Source organism: Bidens hawaiensis, unplaced genomic scaffold (genome assembly GCF_021521415.1).
Source record: "Bidens hawaiensis isolate Kalapana, Puna unplaced genomic scaffold, B.hawaiensis_p1.1 tig00008797_1, whole genome shotgun sequence".
Classification (NCBI taxonomy): domain Eukaryota; kingdom Viridiplantae; phylum Streptophyta; class Magnoliopsida; order Asterales; family Asteraceae; genus Bidens; species Bidens hawaiensis.
Genome location: NW_027491635.1, coordinates 68,547 through 91,999, shown reverse-complemented (window position 1 = coordinate 91,999; position 23,453 = coordinate 68,547). Strand labels below are relative to the sequence as shown.

General features: G+C 35.2%; 1 long non-coding RNA gene and 1 pseudogene across 1 annotated transcript; both read left to right on the top strand.

Moving 5' to 3' along the window:
- The first annotated feature begins 13,724 nt into the window (after positions 1–13,724).
- LOC143530012 (putative F-box/LRR-repeat/kelch-repeat protein At1g11620) lies at positions 13,725–14,818 on the top strand (annotated as a pseudogene).
- A 4,684-nt stretch (positions 14,819–19,502) lies between these two features.
- On the top strand, positions 19,503–20,233 carry LOC143530007 (uncharacterized). Its single transcript, XR_013134775.1, has 3 exons — positions 19,503–19,744; positions 19,916–19,960; positions 20,048–20,233. It is a non-coding gene; the product is annotated as an uncharacterized LOC143530007 (long non-coding RNA).
- Positions 20,234–23,453: the final 3,220 nt, after the last annotated feature.

The window sequence follows — 23,453 nt, the reverse complement described above, 5'->3', positions numbered from 1 at the left end:
CTGCTGCATCTTTTATTGTTAAGAATCCTATGCAACATTCCAAAGCTAAGCACATTGAAATCAGACATCAATTTATAAGAGATTCTAGTGAAAAAGTCTTGATAGAAGTCAAAAGAGTTGATACAAGTGATAATTCATGCTAAGTCTAGAAATCAGACATCATTTTATAAGAGATTGTAGTGAAAAAGGCTTGATAGAAGTCAGACTTCATTTTATAAGAGATTGTAGTGAAAAAGGCTTGATAGAAGTCAAAAGAGTTGATACAAGTTGATACAAGTCAAAAGTTTTTGACATATGTGTTATCCATTAAGTATTATGCATCCTAATTGAACCTTAATCATATCACCAAAGAGATGAAATTCATGCTAAGTCTAGACCTGCTGTTAACCTGTCTATACTGTCATAATAATGCTGAGAATGAAGTATTGAGAAAGCTACTTGGTCAATATGATCCCATACTTGAGATCTTTTCAGCAAAAGAAAGAAACAGTTTTGAAAAGAAACATGACTGAAATTTGATCTCTAAATGCACCATTTGCTCTTAAACAATGATTTTTATTGATAAATATATCTGATATTGTGTTTAAGTCAAAAAGTGTTGCATTTAACCTAAAAAAGGTTGAATATGTATTTTCGGATAAGGTTTGATGTCTTATAACCTTTCCGAGTATACTTAGATGTTTTTCTCTAAGTATGTCCATTTCGAGCAAGCTTTGAAGTATTTGACATTTTTCGGGTAGAGTTCATTATTTTACTTGAAATTTAACTTTCCGAGCAGACTTAATATTTGTCTATGTTTGAATATGCTGTTCACTAGCAAGCTTTGTTGATTTCTAAACTTTCTAGCAAACTTAATTGTTTTATAGGTTGTTTAAGTCAGTCTAGCAAGCTTTGTGATTAGATTTGATATTCTAGGAAGCTTTAGTGATTTTAGACTTTATAACACACTTAGGTGTTTGTCTTATTGTTTAAACTCATTTCTAGCAAGCTATGTGCTACTTGTGATTATGATTATTTGAAATTACAAGTGTTTCGGGCAAACCTAGTTTCCCGGGCACACTTTATATTTCTGGCACACTTTGAAATTTTCAAATGTTCCCTCAATATACTTGGTAACTTCAAAACTTGACTTTCCAAGTACACTTTGTGTATAGAATCCCTTCTAGCACACTTTGTATTCTTGAAGTCTATCGAGCATACATTGCATCAAAGTATACTTGACTGAATATTTGTGAACTATTTTACATTTTTGGGTAGAGTTTGTGATAGGTTGAGCTATTCAAGTAAGGTTTTAAATTAGAAGTTTATTTGGGTATCTTAATTGATTCCTAGCAAGGTTGCCTACTTGATATTTTATACTTGATTATCTGTCTAATGATGCAGTTCTCGAGCAATCTTGTAATTCGAGTAAGCTTTCTTCATATTACTTAGATTTATTTTAAAATAATTATTAAATGGTTGAATCGAGCAAGCTTTGAGAAAGTGCTAGGTTACTAGCAAACCTTTCTATATCTAAAATTAATTTTTCCGAGCAAGGTTTGGTAAATGAACTTTATCGAGCAAGGTTTTATATGTGAATATTTTAAATAGTTAATAGTACTGTTTGACAGCTATTAACTCACTACACGACAAAATGCATTTAAAACCCACTTTAACAAAGGTATATAAGAGGGAGTTAGAGAATTTTTTCCCACTTTCTCTCTCACCTTCCACTCTCTCACTCTCGTTTCAGAAACTCAAACGCCTAATTGCAATAATATATATTCCTTAACCCTAATTTACCAGCCCACATCTTCCAACTCGGTAAGCTTTAATTAAGTGTTTTCCGACAACGGTTAAGTTATAATGGGCTTTTATTATGCATATTTACTAACTCTCTATTATGTGTGTAAGTTATAAATTTGTCGAAGATCAATTTCTTAATGAAACTTCTCCTTATCTTCTTTAAATTATAACTTGAAATTACTTAAAGTTGTGAATTTTAGGACTAATTTCTGCTTTGAATATGTTTGCTTATGTGTTCAGATATGGCCAATCAAGGAAATCCGAGATATCCATTTGAAAAAAAGCACAACATGTGTGCCTTGATGCAAATTATTCCAGACAATGCGGAGGTGGCTAAGATGATAACGTGGTTGTTACGTTCAAATATCCATTTTGCCTTGACCGAGTGCCCAGTCATTTATAGAAATCATTCCCTTGATTTATGGCGCTCAGCTAGAGTGTATGATGATGTGAATGGTAGGAGTGTAGAGGCTTGCAGTTGCACGATGACGACCACAATCCAATCAACTTCAATACCGATCACCTGCTGAGAATTTTTTTACAAACAATGGGATATTAGGGGGACAGTGCACAGAGGAAAATTTCAAAAGGGCATGTTCCCTATGTTATACAGATTTCTCATACACCATTTGATCCAGGAGTCTGCCCCGAGGAAAGGATCTTGGACTCTAATGAGTCATGATTTAGAAAATGCCACTGTTGCTATTATCTATGATCTACCATTCAATTTCTCCAGGATAATCTTTGATGGGATGGTAGGCATTTTAAAGAAGGCTGAAAAGGACAGATTCTTAGCTTATCCAAGATTTCTGCGGATAATTTTCAATCGGGAACTACATAATTTACCCACAATGGGCACAACTCTTGTTCTGCAGAATCCCAACACATACAAACGAATTGCTAATCCAGGAAGTACCAGCAGATTCAATCCAGACAAACCGTATGAGATTTTGCCATGGTTGATGAACCATGACTTGAACATTATGCCAGTGCCTGAGTTAAGCTCAAAGGAGGAGGATGAGGATGTTGAGTTGGAGGATGATGATAGTGATGATGATTAGATGATGGATATGAAGGGGATGGAAATGAAGGAGGGGAAGGAGGAGCCATAATTGATGATGTAGTTGTTCTGGAGGAGAACCAACCAATCCCAACACCACCATCCACACCTTTAGCCTCACCACCTCACTCACCACCACCAACCTTAACCCAAAGCCACCGTAACCCATTCCCCACCTGACACACCACCAATACAAATCCAAAGCCCACATGAAACATTATACCAACCACAGCCAGAGACATTCATTCAAACACCACCAACCACACCATTAAACACATCACCACAAACACCACCTTACCACCATCACCAAATGACCAATTCCATCAATCCCCACCTCAAACACCACTTAACCCATTACCACAAATCCATATCACAGACCAACCCATCAACCCTATACCTGAACCTTTTTCTACTTCACTACCCACTACACCTCCCTATATTTCCAATCTATACAGAAGAAATTTTGATTTAATTATAGAAGCTGTGAAATTGAGGAAAGAAAATGATGAATTAAAACAGGAGAATGTAGAGTTGAAAGATCAGTTGGCCTAGGCACATTCAAGAATTCAAACCCTAGATCAGGAGGTTGAGAAGACCTCAGCTACCCCAAAACAGGGGAAGAATATTTCACATGATGAGGCAGCTGGAGCTAATATAGAGGTGAATCAGAAAAATGTGAATATGGATATAGGGGTTAAAACAATTGATACTGATGGTTTGACCAGTATATTGAATGCATATGATGAGAATGAAGTGTAGATGAGAGAAGTGATGTAAGAATGATATTTGAGGAAGATTATGAAGCTGATCTATCAGGGGGTGAAGAACAAAACTATGATGTAAATAATGAAGTTTTAAACACGGTTGAAAGAGAAGATGATGATGTGATGAGTAAAGAGAAGAATTTGGAGGATGAAGCAGAGATTGTGAATGATGATCAAGTGGCCACAATTGATATTGCCACTGATGTTGTGACAGATGTACCAACTAATGTGCAAACAGAGATTGTGATGGGTGAGAATGCTACAGCTGAGCAACCAGTTGTTACTGAAACTGCTGAATAAAGTTCCAAGAATGTTGAACATGATGCTGAAATGGATGAATTGGAGAAAGATATTGATGAATTTCCTTCAGAAACAGAGAGTGAAAAGAGAAGAAGATTAGCCAAAGGCAAAGCAATTGCTGATGTGGAGAAAAAGCATATTAGGGCAAATATTGATGAAGAAGAGGAAGAAGATGAAAATGTTGCTGCTGCCAGAAGACTTGAACAAGTCATTAATGAAACAAGGGAGAGGGAATATATTGCCCGAACCCTGAATACAGAAGAGCTAACAGAGGTGGAAACTCTAATTGAGCAAGCCAATATTGCTAAAACATTAGATCAAGAAGAGGAGGTGATTGACATGTTGATTAATATGTAACAAGTTGAAGTGGTAGATAACTCATTAGCCTTGTTCTTGAGTGTATTCAGTCAATCTCAGAGTCAACCTCAAAATATAACCAAATCAACAGATGAGCCGATGTATGACTCTAATATGGAGCTAGATTCTGAAGTTGTTGGTGAATCTATAGCCTCAATCTTTGCTAAGAAATGGGCTGAACAAATTATGGAAGATATTAGACAAAACCCATCTGATTGGAATTGTGAGGATGATGCAATATATGGAAAGAAATATACAAGAAAAAGGTTTAGACCTGATGAATATGATCAAGGTGAGGACAAATCAACAAAAAGGACCAGATATGACAATGAAAATAAATACTTTGTTGCGAGTCCTGAGAAGCAACAAAGTCCCTTAAGGACTGTTCCTATTCAGACTGTTAGGCCTGAGGACTTACCAAACCCTGATGAAGCAAAAAAGATTGATGCTTTAAATGAATCAACTGAGAGGGATGATACAACTGAAGATGAAAATGATGATGATAACCAAGATAATGCAGCTGAAAAGGTTGATATTGTGTCCCCACATGTTGAAATGTCAAATGAACAAAGGACAAATATCCAACAAAGTCCTAATGATGCAAGAAGGAATAATCCTTTAATTGTGAGTCTGATTAGACATGGATTTAAATTTGAAGATATGGCTCCTTTGACTGATGAGGAGTTGCAGAACAAGTTAGATGAAGAAAGATATGTTGTGAAGAAAATGATGGAGAAGAAGAACAGGGAAGCTCAAATATTCAGGGAGTATCTAAGACTCCACAATTTTTCTGAGAAAGATTTAAGTCACTTTAAATGTGAACAACTTCGAGAAGCTTACAATACAATAAAAGAGGCTGAGAAAATGGCAGAATTGGACAGACTTGTGGTGAAAACTGCAAATCAAAAAGAAAAAATTAAGAAGCTCTATAACAGATTTGGTGGAAAATGCAGATTCCTAATAGAGCATGGAAAAACTGTCAATGATGTAAAATCAATGACTAAAGAGATGGTTGAAAAGGAATTTAAATATTTGACAAGAAAAATTCAGAGTGAGTCATCTAACGAAAAGAAAAAGGAGAGAGAAGAAAGAGAAAGATTGGAAAGAAAAATTGAAGAATTAAATAAGAAATACGCAGGAAAATGTGGCTATCTGATTGATAGGGGTATGGCACCAGAATTGGTGAACAGCTTATCTAAATATTCTGTTGAATCTCACTATAACATACTGCAAAAGAAAGATAAACCAAAAAGAGTTCAACCTGAACCCTTAGTTAGACAGTCAGGGAAGATCAAACTGAGCCTCCTGCAAAGAAAAGAAGAATCATGACCTTGAGAGAGAAGCAAAAGACTGAAAGTGAATTAAAAAGGGCTAAAACTCAAGAAACTGCTATCCCAGTGGAAGTGAAGCCAAAATTGGATGAACCTACAGTTCCTTGGGAAATGAGGAAATTATTAAAATCTTGAAGGGTGTGATGGTAAAACATAAAGGAATGGATGAGAATACCTTTGATGCACTGGATAAAAATCAATTGGAAGAACTATTCTATATGCAAAAGGTTGAATGGGAGAAAGTTTTGTTGGAAGGTGAAAACCCAAGGAGCTTTATTGGAGGAAGGTTTGTACCTTCTGGTCAACTGAATAATAGAAGAGTGGTTGAGATTATTGGAAGACTACATAGAGATGTAGGTGAAAACCTAGCTGATCTTGTTAGATTTCCTGCTGAGTTGATTGAAACAACCTACAAAAAGGCATTTGCAGTTTCAGGGCCTACTAAACCGATGAAGTCAATTCCAACTAGGCCCTCCGCTTTAAGGCAACACCCATGAACAACTAGAGGTGAATCAAGTAGAGGTGGAACACAAAAATAAGAAAGACATCAATCTGATATAGATCTGCCTAGAATACTCTACTTTGACTCAGTCTCAAATACACTAAAAGTGATTATGCAAAGCAGACAGTTGAGGGAAATCGTGTTCAAAGATGACTTTGCGGAGTTTGAAAGAGAACAGCTTGAGATCTTGGCCAATCTTGATTTATATGATTACCATGACAGAAACAAGATGGCTAGGAGACAACAAAACGAACTATCCAAATACATAAGAGATGAAGCTAAAAAGGGATTTCCCTTGTTGGACCAGAGAAGGAAGTGGGAGATGACAAAGCATGAAAAGGCAAGAAGAACTAATCGCTTGAGAAGTATAAGAACTGCTAAGTTTGGCTATCTTTTCAAAGATTGGAAACAAAAACCCACTATCCAAGTTGAACACCTGCATAAGTATGAGAAGGAGAATGACTCGTCCAAACAATGAAGTTCAGAAAAAATGGCCGAATCACTGAAATAGACTACAAAGAAAATGTAGGCCATTACATTCTCCGTAACTCAGATGGACTCATACTTGGAATTATTAAGAATGATGAAGATCTGACATTTGTAAGTAATGAAGATTTGAGGGATATTTTGGAGATGATGATTCCTGAGAACCACCCTCTTTATCAAATCTTGTCAATCTTCAAGTAAAGAGCAGTTTCAGTTATCATTGGTAGAAGACAAGCATCCCATGATGCCAGAAGATGAAGATCTTTAGAATAGGGTTTGCTTTGTAATGTCTACGGACAGATTTTGTTTATGTAATATTTTGACTTCATGAATATGTAATTTGAATTTGATTTGTATTTAATTAAGTTTATGTAACCTTAGAGGTGTTTTGGGACAACTGAGGTGTTCCAATCTAGGGGGAGATTGTTGAGTTAAGAATTTGACTTGAAATGACTTATGGTTGATTAAAAGAGAGATTGGAATCCAAGCAAACTTGGACTCCCGAGCAAGGTTTACTTGCCCTAGCAAGGTATTTTGTCCTTCGGGCAGGGTTATCTTCTTAAAGTCTTCTTTAGTGTCAATCCGAGAAGGGTTCACTATGTCTAGAAATGTTGTTCTTCTTAGCTAAACAAGGTTTACTTCCGAGTAGGCTCCTGGTTCACCAAGTTTTTGAAACCATGTACTTGGAAGATCTAGCAAGGTATTTATTAATAAAACAATGGTCCGAGCATGATTGATAGAAGTTGATAATGAATAATTCTAAGGACTTCGTCAGACAAGGTTAAACTCCGAGCAAGCTACAGTGTTACCAGCACACTTGGCTTGACTAATAAGTTATTCACTAGCAAAGAGTTGAAAGGATCTCTGAAGAACAACTTTGCTCGCTAGATTATATCGAGCAAAGTTTGATATGATCAAGGATTGAAGTCTGCTAGGTGAGTATTTTCTTTGGAAAATACTCTAAGTAAAGTCTACTCGGAGAACTGTTCTCCAACACACTTCAAGGTTACCACGTCTACTTATAAAAGACAAATGGCACAAGCCTACTCGGAGAAGACATCTAATACAAAGTCTACCCGGAAGATCTGTTTTTTACACTTAGAATATTTCTGATTATGTAATTTGATTATGTAACAATCATTAGGGTTTCTAGAAGATCGGACAGCTGTCAATGGTGGCAGGCCTATAAATAGAATAATTTAGGGCACGCCTACCACGGATTTGAGCCTTGACACTCTTCAGAGCTAAGAGAATATTTTCTGATATTGAGTGTGACGGCAGTCCTAGGATTGTACGGATAAACTTTCAAAACAAGAAACCCTAATCGATTATAATTTGTATGAATCATTTATATAAATGGAAATCTTTTGAGTGATTGTTTGTCTGTTACATTTTATTAATCCTCAAGCAAAAAATCTGTTTGTTTCTGATTCCGCCGTTAACAAATAGTTTTCTTACCCAAAATAGCAAATGTCATTAACTCTCTTGTCGACACATTTATTGTGTGAGTTATGACTTTATTGTGAGTGTGACCGATTAATACGGGACCAACAGTATTGGGAAACTTACAAGTGAGGGCCTAAAGTATATTTCTTCTTAGGAACAATGGCGCTCAAATGCCCAGATTTTTCATACATGGCTATTAACATCTCCTTGGGCAACATGATGAACTCCAAGAAGTTTTCTCCTTCTTTAGCTAGAGCTGTGATCATTCCCATAATCTCCACATCAGCTAGACATGCAAGGATATATATTTCATCCCTAGGTCCACACTGAAACTTCATAAGATCTCTCTGTTCAGCCTTTAATTTTTCCCACTCAGCCTTCTCAGTATAGAATACTTCTTTTAGTTGATCTTTACCGAGGTTGTCAAATAATCCTTCAGCTATACCTTTGCTAAGCTTCAAGCATTTGAGGGTCTTGATCTTGTTCGCGTCTTCCCACGGCTCAATATTTTCAACTGGTTATTCCTTCACAAACATATGAGGAACCTTAGGAGCTTTTGATGATTCAGCCTTTTCGTGATCAAACCATTCCTTTTTAGACTTGTACATAGCTAGTTTTTCCACCTTGCTCAAATTTTTCGTTTTGTTTCCCCCCCCCCCCCCTAGCCAGCATCAACTTGTCAAATAGTTTTATCTGCTCCATTTACCACTGCATCTTCTCCTTTTCTGCAAGGGTCATGATTCTAGGTGTTTTAGTTGACGCTTCAAAGTTCACCGTTCTTGATATTCTTCTATGGTGAATTTCGACCTGTTCCCTGCTTAGACTATCAACCAGCTAAATAGAAAAACCATGTTCATTTAACATCTTACACTTTCCATCAAATTTAGCATACAATCTTTCAAGTCTTTCATTTTGAGTGCTAGCCTTCTTCATTCTTTCCAAGTCATCTCTTTTAATAGATTCAATTGTGACATTGTAGGCTTCTTCCAATTTACTGAACTTCATGTGGCTCATCTGCTTTTCAGAGTGGCCATGCAATCTCAAGTAAGTTCTCAATTTCTTAGAATCATGATTCTTCTTTTTAATGTCTTCAACCTTCTCATCAAGTAATTTATGCAACACCTCATCAGATATAGGAGCTAGAGTTTCATAATTGTACCCATGATTAATCAATCCCATGATTTTTCAGATATTTCTTCCTGGCCTCATCCAACATAGTTTTTATGTTCTCCCTATGTTCATCAGTCATTTCAATATTTGGGGAGTCAATAGTGTCATCAACATCATCAGAAAAATCAATAAGAGCCTCTATTCTTGGTTCATTTACTTCAGGCTCAGCATGTAAGTCATCCAGCCTAATGGATTATATAGGAACAGCCTCAACAGGACTTTCCACAATATATTCAGTCTTTTCAGACTTGTCTGTCATCTTCTTCTTTCACTGATATTTCTAACAGATTTATCTACATTATCATAATTTCCCCAATTTTCAGGATCCCATTCTTCTGGGTGATTTTCTTTGTCTTAATTTACCTCCTCGATCAAAGCTTAAAATAAAATTTTTGTTAAAGACTCTCCAGCTTCATCAGGAATTACATGGCTATCATCATTCATTTCTAGTTCAGTAGAGACTTGATTTGGGGTTTTTGTTTGGGCTTGTTTGAGTTTGTGGATGACAACTACCAAAGTGTTATCAACTTCTTCAATTTGTTTTAGTTTTATAAGCCCTTCAATCACATCTTGATCTACCTCCCCCTCTTCATTTAATTTTTTTTGTCAACTCAGCCTCTTCCAACAAAGTTTCTTGCTGTTCAATTTCCTGCTCAGTTAAGGATCTTGCAAGTATCTCCCTTTGTACCATCTCATCCAAGATATCATCATGCCTTTAGGAAGCTTGTGTAACACTTTCATCCACATCCAATATGTCATCAACGGATTTTACATTTTGAGAACTTAGGGGCTTCAATTGCTCTTCAGTTTTGGCAATAAATTTCCCCTTAGATTTCCTCCTTTCTTCATCAGTTTACCTCATCATCTCTGGTTCACCGGGAAAATTGTCAATCTCAGCAATCAAATCCTCCATTTCCACATCCACATATTTATCAACATGCTTATCTGTTAAGACAATTTCCTCTGTTTCTCCACCTTCATCAACTATCACATCTGTTTGAGGTTCAGTAGCAATGGCATCAGTTGCTATAGCTTCAGTTAAAGTATTAACAGTTTGCTTATCAACCTCATTCTCATATCTCTCAAACTCCTTCTCAATCTCCTCCACTACATTCTCCTTCTCAACTACCACATCAGCAACATCATAGTTCTGTTCTCCTCCATTTGAGTCATCAGCTTCATAAACATCTTCCTCATCCCTCACTTCATCACTCTCATCATCACTTCCTCCATACAAGTCACATAAAGCTTTCAATGTATCCTCCTCCCTCACAACTTCTGCATCCCCTCCAAAATATCATCTTCACTAACTACAGGCATATTCTCCCCCCTGTTTTGGTGCAGCTGAGGTCTTCTCCACCTCAAATTCCTAGGTTTGAATCTTTTGTTGTGCCTGAGCCAACAAAGATTCCAATTCAGCATTTCTTTTCTTCAAATCTTCATTATTCATCCTCAAATCAACATTCTCAATGAGTACATCCAAATATCTTCCAAATAATGTCTTCCAAATAAATGGGCATCAGGGAAAGGGGAATTGATTGGTGAAGTTGTGAATGGGTCAGGGATATTGGTTTGGGGTGGAATGGGTTCATGGGGTACGCTTTCAATAAAATTTGTGCTTGTGGAGGGTAATGGGTTGACTATTTGGACGATAGGAATGTGAGTGTGTATGATTTCAAAGGTTGGTTGTTCTGTTGTTTGGGTTTAGGTCAGAGATTGATATGGTGTGTTTAGTTGGTTTATTAGGTGGGCTGGGACATGTTGTGGTATCTATGGTTCATGGATGACATAGTCTTGGGTTTCGATTGGGCTTTGGGTTTGGGTTTGGATTGGGCTTTGGGTTTGGGTTAATGGTTGGTTTAGGATTTAGGTTTGAGGTGGGATTTGGGTTTGGGTTAGTGGTGATGTTGGTGGGGATGGGATATATGGTTCATTGTGTTGGTATTGGGGTGCGGATATGGGTCGGTTAATTGGCTGGTTTTGGTGTGAGGTTAGTGGTGTTGGTATAGGTTGGTGTAAGTTCTCCCCCCCTGAACTTTAGCATGATTTTCCTCAACTATTACAGCATCACCTCCTCCATCACCTCCATTATCACCTGCATCATCACCATCTTCCTCACTCTCCTCTTCCTCCTCAAAGGACAGATGAGGTGACTCTGGTACAGCCATTATCTCCAAGTCATTGTCGAACAACCAATGAAGTACATGAAAATCAACATCATGATTGAAGTTGTTGGTAGAAGCCAACTTTGCTATCCTTTTATAAACATTAGGATCCTGCAACAAGTGTGTCGTGCCAATGGTTGGCAAATCAGGTAGCACCCGATTGAATATAATATGCAAGACTCTTAGGTAAACCAAGAATTTATCTTTGTCATTCTTCCTCGGATTTGCAGCCAAGCCATCAAAAATCATCTTCGAAGAGTTAAATGGTTGTCGAAATATAACAGCCACTGTGGCATTGGCTAGATCACGACACATCAAAGTCCAAGATCCCTTTCGTGGTGCATAACCTTATACAATATGTTGTACCAGGAACCTGTAAAGGTTAGGGAACATGCCCTTTTTGAATTTGCCTTCATGTACATCACCTTGGTATATATTTGTCAAGTGACAGACGTTCTTAGGATTGTACGGACAAAACATTCCTATCAAGACACCCTATATTGATTATCATTTGTATGATTAACTTTATATAATTGGAAATCTTTTGAGTGAATCTTGTGTGTTAGTTAACTTTGTTTGATTCCTCAGCAACAAAATCGTTTGTTATTGATTCCGCCTTTATCAAACGGTTTTCTTTCTAAATATAGCAATCCGTCATTAACTCTCTTGTCAACACGTAATCATGTGAGTTATGACTTAATATATAAACGATCTACCTACAATCGGGGACCTGATAAGGCGTCTGCGAAAAAAAATTATTGTTTATTTTTCTCGACCAAAACGTAAGATTTTATTTTAAATATCATATTATATGATAATAAACATTGTCATTAGTCAATACTATATATGTCCCACTAAAGGTGTCAAAATATCATTTACATATATAGTATATTAATTTTTCCTATATCTTGTCGATATCATTTTCTTTATCACTTTTCCTATGGTTTTCCACTGTCATTTCTAAATTGATATTTTAGAAACTTTGTATTAATTATTTACATACAAAAGATCAAAATCATGAACATCATCTTCAAATAAAACTTGGTATGTTTTATGGGATATATATATAGACACACACACACACTATATTATAATATCTATTAAATTATTTTATACCAAATAAAACTCTATTTGATATAAAGCACTAAATTTATTGTTTATTTTTTAAGAGACATCGAGTGGTCGCTTTCGTCCCAGCCCCTTTAATGAAATTTTTCAAAAACAAAAATTTGGTAGACAACATGTTTGTACTAAACCGTTTCCAAATTGAGAGTTTTTATTATGAAGAATGGCCAAAACATGAAAACTACATTTTGTTTTATAGCGAATTCAAGATTTTATTTAATGAACAAACTAAACTTATTCCATCTGCAAGCGATGTTCCAAGAGGGTTACGTTTCTATCCATTAGTGTCATCTATAGAAACTCTTACGAATGACAGGACACATGTAAAACTAATTACTGGTACGTACAAGTTATTTTGATACAAATAAGTTTATATACGAGCTTTTTTATACTACGTAATATAAAGAATAACAATATTGGTTTAGATGTCATTGGGAAGATTATCATGGGTGAGCGACGATTTTGTCATTTTTTTATGATTCTTCAAGATGTTACGTAAGTCATTCTTCATATAAAAGATTTTAATTAAAATTTCTTTTAATTATTTTATATTTATAATTATTTACTACGGTATTTAATATAAATTTTACATGTGATAGTGGTCACCGTATACAAATTTCTTTATATGACCCACCGCAAATTGAGATGGTGAAAACCTTTCGGGCAATGTTAAATAAATCTATTGGTTCGTTTTCAGGAAAGTATGTTCTAATTTACATATCTTTTTAAGAAATCTATAGTGGCATCGTACACCTAACATTTTCAAAATATATATTTTATGTTATTTAGTGAATATTTTGAGGTCAACATGCTATACTAGGATCGTATTTGAACCGGACATTCCAGAGAGACACCAGATTGCCTTAATGTGTCGTTCTTAAAATATGATTGCCTTAAGTTATTTGATTAGGATATTTTTAATATTGTTTTGATATTATTGTTTGCTTGTAGTGAAGATGTTCAAAAATCATGAATGACCACTTTTATTTCTTTGATTTTTTTATTTTTTTTTACGTGTGTTTATGATTTGTTATCTTCTCATATCATTATCTACACTAGAAATAAGTTTTGCTTTGCTTAATGTTGTCATGTCATATATCGTGTCGTTGCAAGTATGTGTTGTGCATATGACTTTATTTACATGTAATTCAATTACACATACTTTTCTCCAAATTTTAAGCTAATTATGCTAGAATTAATTAGTCATTATTTGTGATAAACGAAGGTATCACCATGGTTGACCTTTCTATTGAAATAATCAATTTTGAGATATTAACGAGGGTGCCGATGAGGGTTGTAGGTCGTTTTAAGTCTGTTAGTAAGGAATGTTATGCCTTTTTGTCAACACAAGAATTTGCAAGGGTACATTGTTCTCGCTCATTAATTTCATCTAATTAGAGAACTCTCATAATTGTCGACCTAACATGCTCAGTTCATCCGATCGACCTTCAAACCGGTGAATATGGGCCAAGCACAATCGTTCCATTTCCATTTAATGATGTCTCAAGTCGGTCACATTTGGATGGATTGTTGTGTGTTTGCTTAAATCATACGTCAGAGTTGCTTCTTTGGAATCCAGTCACTTTTGCGTTCAAACATTTATCAACACCAGAATCTCGTTGTCATGGCTTCTTTGAACATGATGACGCTACTGGTTTGTACATTGACGGTTACGAAGATTACAAGGTCTTACATGTAAAGCGTAGGCATGGTGTACTTAGCGCCTCCATCTATTCTAGGAGAGTAGGATCTTGGAGAAATATACCTTTAATAATAAGACCAGAGTATGTTAGCCCCGCTTTTGGTTGGTCAACTGGTACTTTTTGCGGTGATACTCTTTATTTCACTGTTTGTGAGTCTTTGGTTGGAAGTAAAATTTGGTACATTATTTTGATGTTAATTCGGAGAAATTACAGAGATTCTTTCCACCAGTTCCAATGATGGGAATTGTTTTTGGAGATTTAGTGAATGTGAAAAATGAACTTCACATGTTTGTTTGCACTGGCATACGTGAGATGTCAATTGAGTTGTGGATGCTAGAAGAGGAACAATGGATTAAGGTCTTGTCATGTCCTCGAATCCCCCCTATACCTTTGTCATTATGGTGTGACATAACAAATTTTATGACAAATGGTAATTAGTTTGTGATGACTAATGGAGGGAAGCATTATGAAATCGAAATGGATGTGAAGCCCTTTGAATGCCTTTATCATGTTACTTCATTTCGTGGCTCTAAGAGAGTAATGTCTATCGAGACCGTTGTTTCACCAAGTCTTTCTGTCTCACTCAATGTTTTCATTATCTATTGTAATGTTTTAAGAATTTAGATTCTTCTTTTTTCTTTCCAATTAATGTAATAGTCAAGTGTCATGTACTATTCTTGAAATGATGCTTTCAGAATTTCATTGTGTACGATAAGTCTCCTTTTGTTTAATTTACAAGGTATTTTTCAATTTACAATGACTAATAAACAACCAAAAGATCGTAATGATGCTTCTACCTCACGTGCATCTACATCTGCTGAAAAACAAAGAGCGTATAACACGCGGTATTACGCTTCACGCAATGAGAATGGACAACCAAAAGATCGTAATGATGACTCTACTTCAAGTGAATCTATATTTGCTCAAAAATGGAAAGAGTATAACAAACGATATTATATGTCTTGCAAAGAGAAAAACAAACTATTGAGGGTCAGCATCAACGATTCTTACCAATATGATCCACTAATGGAAAGGATACCATTATAAACTTTACAAACTAATAGTAGTCAAATGACCTAAATGCCAAACGAGAATGTGTCATGTATTTCGACTCAAAAATGAAAAGTCCGCGATGAACCATGTCATGCTACATGCAAAGAGAACGGAAAAAATACTTCAAATGGTATTCAGTTTACACGAATTGTTACAGATGATAGTACGCCGACAACATCACTCCCCTATGTAATTGGCAAAGTCATGCTTGAAATATCATGTGGTTTCTATTTATTTAACAATGTTTTTTTATTAAACTTGTCATCTTTTGCATCTTCCTTCACTTAATACAATGAATTTCGTAGGCATTCGAATTCAACCGCGTACACTGTTACCTCAATTTTGTGACATTATTGATCAACCATCCATCCTGGATGAGAATATCGAAGAGGATGCATACAATTTTATGCACGCTGGTATGCCTACATACCATCGTGTTGTAGAGGAATTCACACATGAAATATCACAAGGTTTTTATTTATTTTACCTTGCCTTTTTTATTAAACTTGAAATCCTTTACAATTTTCGTTACTTATTACGTTAAGTTCCTTAGGTATTCGAATTCAACCATCCACTCGCGATGAGAACACAGAAGAGGATACTTATAATTTTTTTACAATGGTATACCTAGGGAGCATCGTGTCTTAAAAGAACGGAGTCCATGTCCTCATTGTGGAGCAAAACGATTTACACATGAATTCCTACCTTTTGTTGTATGAGTGGGAAAACAATGTTAGCAAATTCAGAAATTCTAGATGAATTGTACCGGATGTTCACCTCACAAGATGATATTGGAAGATTGTTTAGGAAAAACATACGTGCCAATAACACCCATTTTTCTTTCACCTCTATGGGTGTGACATTGGATGACACTTTGGACAATATGACAGACGGTGTATACACGTCTCATGAACATAAAGGAATATATCACAAAATTGATCAATTAGTTTCGATAAATGGAACACCTAGGTACTTATAATTGTATTTTTTTTATCCTGATACTGAGTTAGATCATAGACTTTGATGGCCAAATCTTGATGAAATAATTACTAAGATGTTGAGAAGTATTCTGTCTACAAACCCATACGTCAACACATTTCGAAGTCTTGCAAAGTCACTTTGAATGCTTAGGACCTCTAGATAACTACAGAGTCACATTGAATGCTTCGACGGAACTAGACCAAAGGGTGTGCAACCGACCAACGACATCCAAGGTCCAAATAATATTACTATACTTCAAATATTTATATAACCATAGTATAGATTATTTTACTTATTTATTGCACCATTGTAAAGGTTGCTGGTATTTGGGTGGAAGGTAATGACAATATCACTTCATACAAAATAAGGTAATGACAATATCACTTCATACAAAATAAGTATTATTGTGTACGGTAATGACAATATCACTTCATACAAAACTGTTGGTAATTTTCTTAAAAATAGTACACGTTAGGGTACTAATTATGATCCTCACTTAAGAAAGATACGTAAATTGTTTGTACATTCTAATTAAGTGAGGATCATAATTAGTACCCTAACGTGTACTATTTTTAAGAAAATTACCAACAGTTTAGTTATTTTTTTCAGAGGCTAACACACGAAGTGGTAGAACAACCGTGGCTATGCGAGAGTACTACTTTTACAAGTTCCAAATTCGATCTACCGAGAATGTGATTTTGTTCGGTGGTAGATTGCTACAACAATTTGTTGTAAATGTTAACATAAAGCTTGAGACGTCACGTTTACAATTTTGTGAACAAAACCATAATAAGATAAGAGCTGATTTGTACCAAGGTGTAGTGGACTGCGTCAATGCTGGCGAGGTTCTACCAAGTACAGTTGGAAAACGGATTGTGTTGCCTGCATCTTTTATCGAAGGGCCACGCGACATGCGACGCCGATTTCTTGATGCGAAGACTTTAGTTCAAGATGACGGCAAGCCTGATTTATTGCTTACAATGATGTGTAATCCTGGGTGGCCTGAGATACGTGACAATTTAAAAGTTGGTCAAACTAAACAAGATCGACCAGACCTTGTTTCAAGAGTGTTTCGTGCCAAATTAGAGGATCTTAAGGAACAACTCTTCAAGAAACATCTCCTTGGAGAAGTTAAGGCATAAGTTTATGTCATCGAGTTTCAAAAGCGTGGTTTACCACATGCACATTTTCTTCTAATTATTTACTCGCAACACAAAATCAGTAATCTAGATCATTATGATAAGGTCGTGTGTGCTGAAATTCCTGACATACTAAGGCATCCCAAATTGCACGAGCTTGTAGTCAATCACATAATGCATGGTCGTTGTGGACATTTACGAATTTTTCCTTTTCTCTTTCCCAAATCCATCCTGCTATTTTGGCATTACAACTTCATCTTCCTAATAATCAGATGGTTAGGTTTATAGATGATGTCATGTCTGAAACTGTTGATAGGGAAAGAGATAAGAGAACCATGTTTATTGCTTTTTTTGAAACAAATAGAGTGGATGAAATAGTAAGGCAATATTTGTATAAAGATTTTCCAAAACATTTTACGTGGAATGGAGGTTCACGTCGTTGGAATCGTCATTTACGTAAAGCACAAAGAGGCCGTATCGTTTCCGCTAATCCGGCCGAAAGAGAAAGGTACAACTCGCGCCTACTTTTGTCGAATGTTAAAGGGCCTACTTTTTTGAAGATCTTTGCAAAGTTAACGTTGTACAATACATGACATTTCGAAAAGCAGCTCTTGAGATAGGATTAATAGAGAACGATGAAAGTTTATCGCAATGTCTCGCAAATGCCTCTGTATTTTAGTTTCCCAGTGCTCTTAGAATGTTATTCGCGACCATAATTATATTTTGCAAACTTGGAGATGTTTGAAAGTTATGGAGTGACCACTTTGAATCACTATCTGAAGATCGTAGGTTAAATTGTCAAAATGTCGAACGAGTTAAAAATTTGGTTCTTACCGAAATTAGGGACCTTTTATAATCAATGGGTAAAGATATCAATCTATTAGATCTTCCAAGCATAATAGAAGATGTTAAATTACAACATGTAGGTTATCGTGAGTACAAGAGGAATATGGGTTGGTTGTGGAAGCTGAGCACTTGCATGCCAAAGAGTCACTTAATTCTGATCAAAAAATCATGTTTGATGAGATAATGAAACATGTGGATAATGATTTACCAGGTTTGTTCTTTATAGATGGTCCAGGTGGAACTGGAAAAACATTTGTGTACAAAGCTTTGCTTACTGAAGTTTGTTCACGTGGTTTTATTGTTCTCGCAACAGCTTCATAAGGTGTTGCAGCTAATAATATGCCAGGAGGGAGAATGGCTCACTCGAGATTCAAAAATTACCCTTAATGTTGATAATAATTCAATGTGCAGCCTCACAACACAGAGTGGGGCTACTGAACTAATTAGGCTATCCAAAATAATCATTTGGGATGAAGCATCGATGACAAAACGACAGGCAATCGAGGTAGTCGATCGAACATTTCAAGAAATTATAGGTGTTACTCTCCCATTTGGTGGAAAGATAATGGTTATGGGGATGATTTTAGGCAGGTGTTGCCGGTAATTAAACGTGGCTCGCGTGTACAAATTGTAGACTCTAGCCTACAAATGTCGCCTCTTTGGTCTTTGACTAAAAAGATGCGGCTGACCATAAATATGAGAGCGCTTAATGATCCGTGGTTTTCTAATTTTCTTTTAAGAGCCGGGTACGGAACTAAAGAATCGATCGAAGGAAGCATTATCTGTATACCCGATGACATGACAACTCCATGCACTATCCGAGAAAACTCTATAAAAGAACTGATCAATGTCATCTGTCTTCAGATTATATAATCTCTAGGGCAATATTATCCACTAGAAATGAAAGTGTTTATGAGATCAATGATCAAATGATTGGCATGTTTCAAGGGGAGGAAAAAGTTTACTATAGTTTTGATGAAGTTGAAGATGATCACAACAACTTCTATCTGATCGAGTTCTTAAACTCATTAACGGGGTTTTGTGCCTCATAAGCTTCGATTAAAAATTGGTTTCCCGATAATATTGTTACGGAAAAGCAATACGTCGCTTGGTCTATGCAATGGCACAAGATTAATATGTAATGGTTTCCAGCCCAATGCTATTAACGTAGAAATAGCTGGTGGTCAACACGCCAGTAAAAGAGTATATTTGCAAAGAATTCCTCTAAGTCTTTCAGAAGACGACATGTTCCTATTTAAGTTAATACGGAAACAGTTTCCCATTCAACTTAGCTTTTCCATGACCATCAACAAAGCTCAAGGTCAAACAATTCCGCACGTCGGTGTTTATCTACCAGATTCTGTTTTTTCACATGGGCAACCTTACGTGGCATTTTCAAGAGGGATATCACGGGAAAATACTTAGGTATTAGTACACCCTGCCAAAGATTTCAAACGAGATGGGGAATACACCTCAAATATTGTTTATCGTGAAGTATTACGTGATGAATGAACCACATGTGTTATAAAATGTAGGTATATATGTTATAGATCTTGTGCTTTAATGTTTTATATTTCTGAATATATATTTTGAATACATTTTGAGTTTATTATTATTTGAGTTTAAAAGGTAAGACATGGTCTTCTTTATCCAACCTATCCTTTACAATAAAACTTGTTTGTTTTTTAATTAAATATATTAGAAACTATTATGGATGAAACAAAGAAGAACTTAGAAGAAATGTCAGGTATCATATTAACATCTATGCTATATATATAACATTGTTGATTTTGGTAAAAACATGTATGATAGACTGAATATTGTTTATTTGTAGTGCCCAAACCTGTTACGGCAAATGTGGTAGTTAAGGATGAGAAGATTGTAGAAACTCATAATCAAGTCACTGGAGCAGTCAAACAAGAAGACATTGGTACCAATTTGGATGAAGAATGGTGGTCAAAATACGCAGATGAGGTTATTGAGATGTGTAAGGAATATGAGTAAAAGTTATTTTATCAAGTGGTTAGCACATGGATGCTCATTTTTAAATGGTTATGTATAAGACTTATGTTTTCTTATTCCTGTGTTGGTTTATTAAAACTGAAATGATATTTATGAATTATATTGTATTATTTATATTTATGACTTTTCTTTACTTAATTTAGTTATGTAATGCTTATGGCATAGATAGACCATGCCGATGTGACGAATACGAAAACTAACAAAACTAATACATAATATGTCATGAGAGCATAGATAAACTAACACAAAACGAGTATCACATTGTAAATTAGCGTCACCACAGCATCACGCGGGCACCTACTATTATATATATATATATATATATATATATATATATATATATATATATATATATATATATATATATATATATACACAGTTCTTAAAGTTCTCAAAATATCCCTTCAAAAATATATATATATATATATATATATATATATATTAGCTTAAAATAAAAACAAGGCATATGTTAATAAAAAAATTATGTGGATCAAATTAATACATTATTATTATTACTTTTAATTAACGGTATTTGCTAATAGGTTAGTTTCAAACACTACACAAAGAAAAATATACGGTGTCAAAGTGTCATTGTCATCACCATCAATCTTTCTACATATCCATCACCAATTGGTTTGTCACCATCAATCTTTCTTATCGTTCTTTCCTTATCACCATATCCATCACTATTTCGTCTTGCCCGGGTGTCATTTCCCCTTTTCACCATCTATATTTCATATATGCATTAAATTGCTTGATTATATTAGATTATACTCTATTTATGTAATATCTTGAAAATTTCCTTTCAAATGTGGCAACCTTTAAAATCTAATGGGGGCATGGTATAATATTTTGAACAAAGAGAAGACATAAATATGTGTGAAGATAACGTTTGGACATTGGTTTTGATACTTTATAAGTCAGTGAACTAAATGATAATTAACCAAAAGTTTAACTTAAGGTTTAATAATGAAAGTAGCACCAGATTTTATTTGACGGACAATCTAACCACATTGTCCAGCGCGTATCAAGGTTTTAAAGCCGTCTAGCGGTTCTGATTGATTAGATTGCTGAGACGGTAAGATTCGGCGAGTAACTGAATTATCCGGCGAACATTTCAGTCAGATCCATATTTTCCTGCAGCCTATATTCTTGCCAATAATTGCAGTTGATAAAGATTTTGCTTTAATAAAACATTTCCGGCCACCATAACAGAATATTCGTTGATTTTGAGCTTGAACCTTTCATCTTTATAACATCTGATTCACCTTTCACAGGCTGTAAATCAGATTTGAGAAGTGTTTTTAATTGATGTACTCATAACAAACTCTGAAAGATTTTTCCTGCAGAAACTTCATTGAGTAATCGTTTTCTCTGCCGTAACAGATTTTGTCGGCCATATAGCAGTTAATGGTGAATTTGTGAGTTCGTTTAAAGTTTTGATTATTTGGTGTCCAAGGGTATTATAGGCATTTACAAAAAAAATAAAAAGATTCGAAGTAAATATTTGTGTTTGGGTCAGATTTTGGATGGCAATTTATAGAGTTTGTTTAGCGATTCGTTGTTTGACTTTATTTGTCAAACAAACCAAGACCGTGCTTATTTTTGTTGTTTAAACTGCTGAAAGACGAGTTGAAACTTGTTGTTTTTGCATTAAAAAGTTGTTGAAACGGGCCAGAATCGCGCTAAAACCTGTTTACAGATTCGTCGATAATTGCTGTTAAAACTGCCACAACATGCTATTTTAGTGCAGAAATTGTTGTTTTAACTGGTGAACATGCTGAAAACGTGGTGAAACGCGTCGTGTTCGTGCTGAAATTTACTGAACTAATGTAAACGTGCTGAAATTTGTTGAGTAGAGTTGTTTTCGTGCTTAAAACGTGTTGTTAATGAGCTGCGGTTTGCTATTAACTTGCAAATTTTCGAGTTCGGAATTTTTTTAAAGTTTAACGAACGTCTTTTGATCAAACTTCTCAACGGCTTAAAGTTTGATTCAGTCAAAGGCGTCATTTCAAGTTTTGATCAAGAAAATTTTTTTAACCTTGTTTCGGTCCTCAGCTCGCGTATTCATTAATTTTCAAAGATAAATTCGTATTAATATTCAGCTGTTACAAAATCGATCATGGAAATTAGTTTATTTTCTATTGGGATCAAAGTTCCGAAGTTTACAAATATTGTTGATCTCATTGATTGGAAAGTTCGTTTTGAAGAGTATATCAGTTTGATTGATAAAATTTTGTTGGCACCGATAAAAGTAAGAGCTTATTGTCCTCCGCTATGGGATAAAGGATTTCGTACGTTTGGTTATGGTCCATAAAAGCTATTTTCTGGTTGGAATTCTTGTGAAAAGGCTGAGCATGATCTTGATAAGAAGGCATTAGCTATACTTAAATCAACAATATCATTTAATGTATTATATGAATTCAAATAATCACGAGGAGAATTCCATAACATGCCTAAATTCATATGAGATATGGATTTCTCTTGATTGACAATATGCCCATGTTTATCAACGTCTTAAGCCCGCGTTTGATAAATTCAACCACTTGCCTGATGAAAATCTAATGGTGTTGATTGAGAGATTTTTGGATCTGTTGAAGGAATTGGATGAAAACAAAGCTCATGTATCAAATGAAGGGATTAAAGAAGGATTGTTTGACATTCTTTATGTTCGAGATTCAGGATTTATTTTTGGAATGATTGTTTTAACATCATCATCATCATTAGAATCTTCTTAGGCATCAGCGGTGAGTGATGAGTTTCCTATTTCATCAGAGGAAAGATTGTCTTCAGATTTGTCCTCAATTTGTGACACCATATCATTTTATTTTGAAGTTGATGATGGGTTGTTATTGGATTTGAAGAAAGCTCTTGTTGATAATGGTTGGTCTATGCTTGCAGATGAGATATCCAATATCACCTCATAAATGAATGTTAATAAAGATCCAAATCCAATGGAGATTATCATGCCTATCCAGGTGATTCTACCTAATAATCTTTATGAATCTTATGATTTCGTGTCAATGTCACCTGAGGTATCTTCTAAACCACTTGCTTCTTTTGTCTATCAAACTTGTGTTGAGAATTAAATTCATCTGCTGTTGCTGAAACTCAGAAAATTGAGTGTTCTCATTGTGTTGAATACAATTCTAAACTTGAATCACTTCCTCACTACAATGATCAACTAGTTTGTGATCTAACTATCATTTGTGATAACT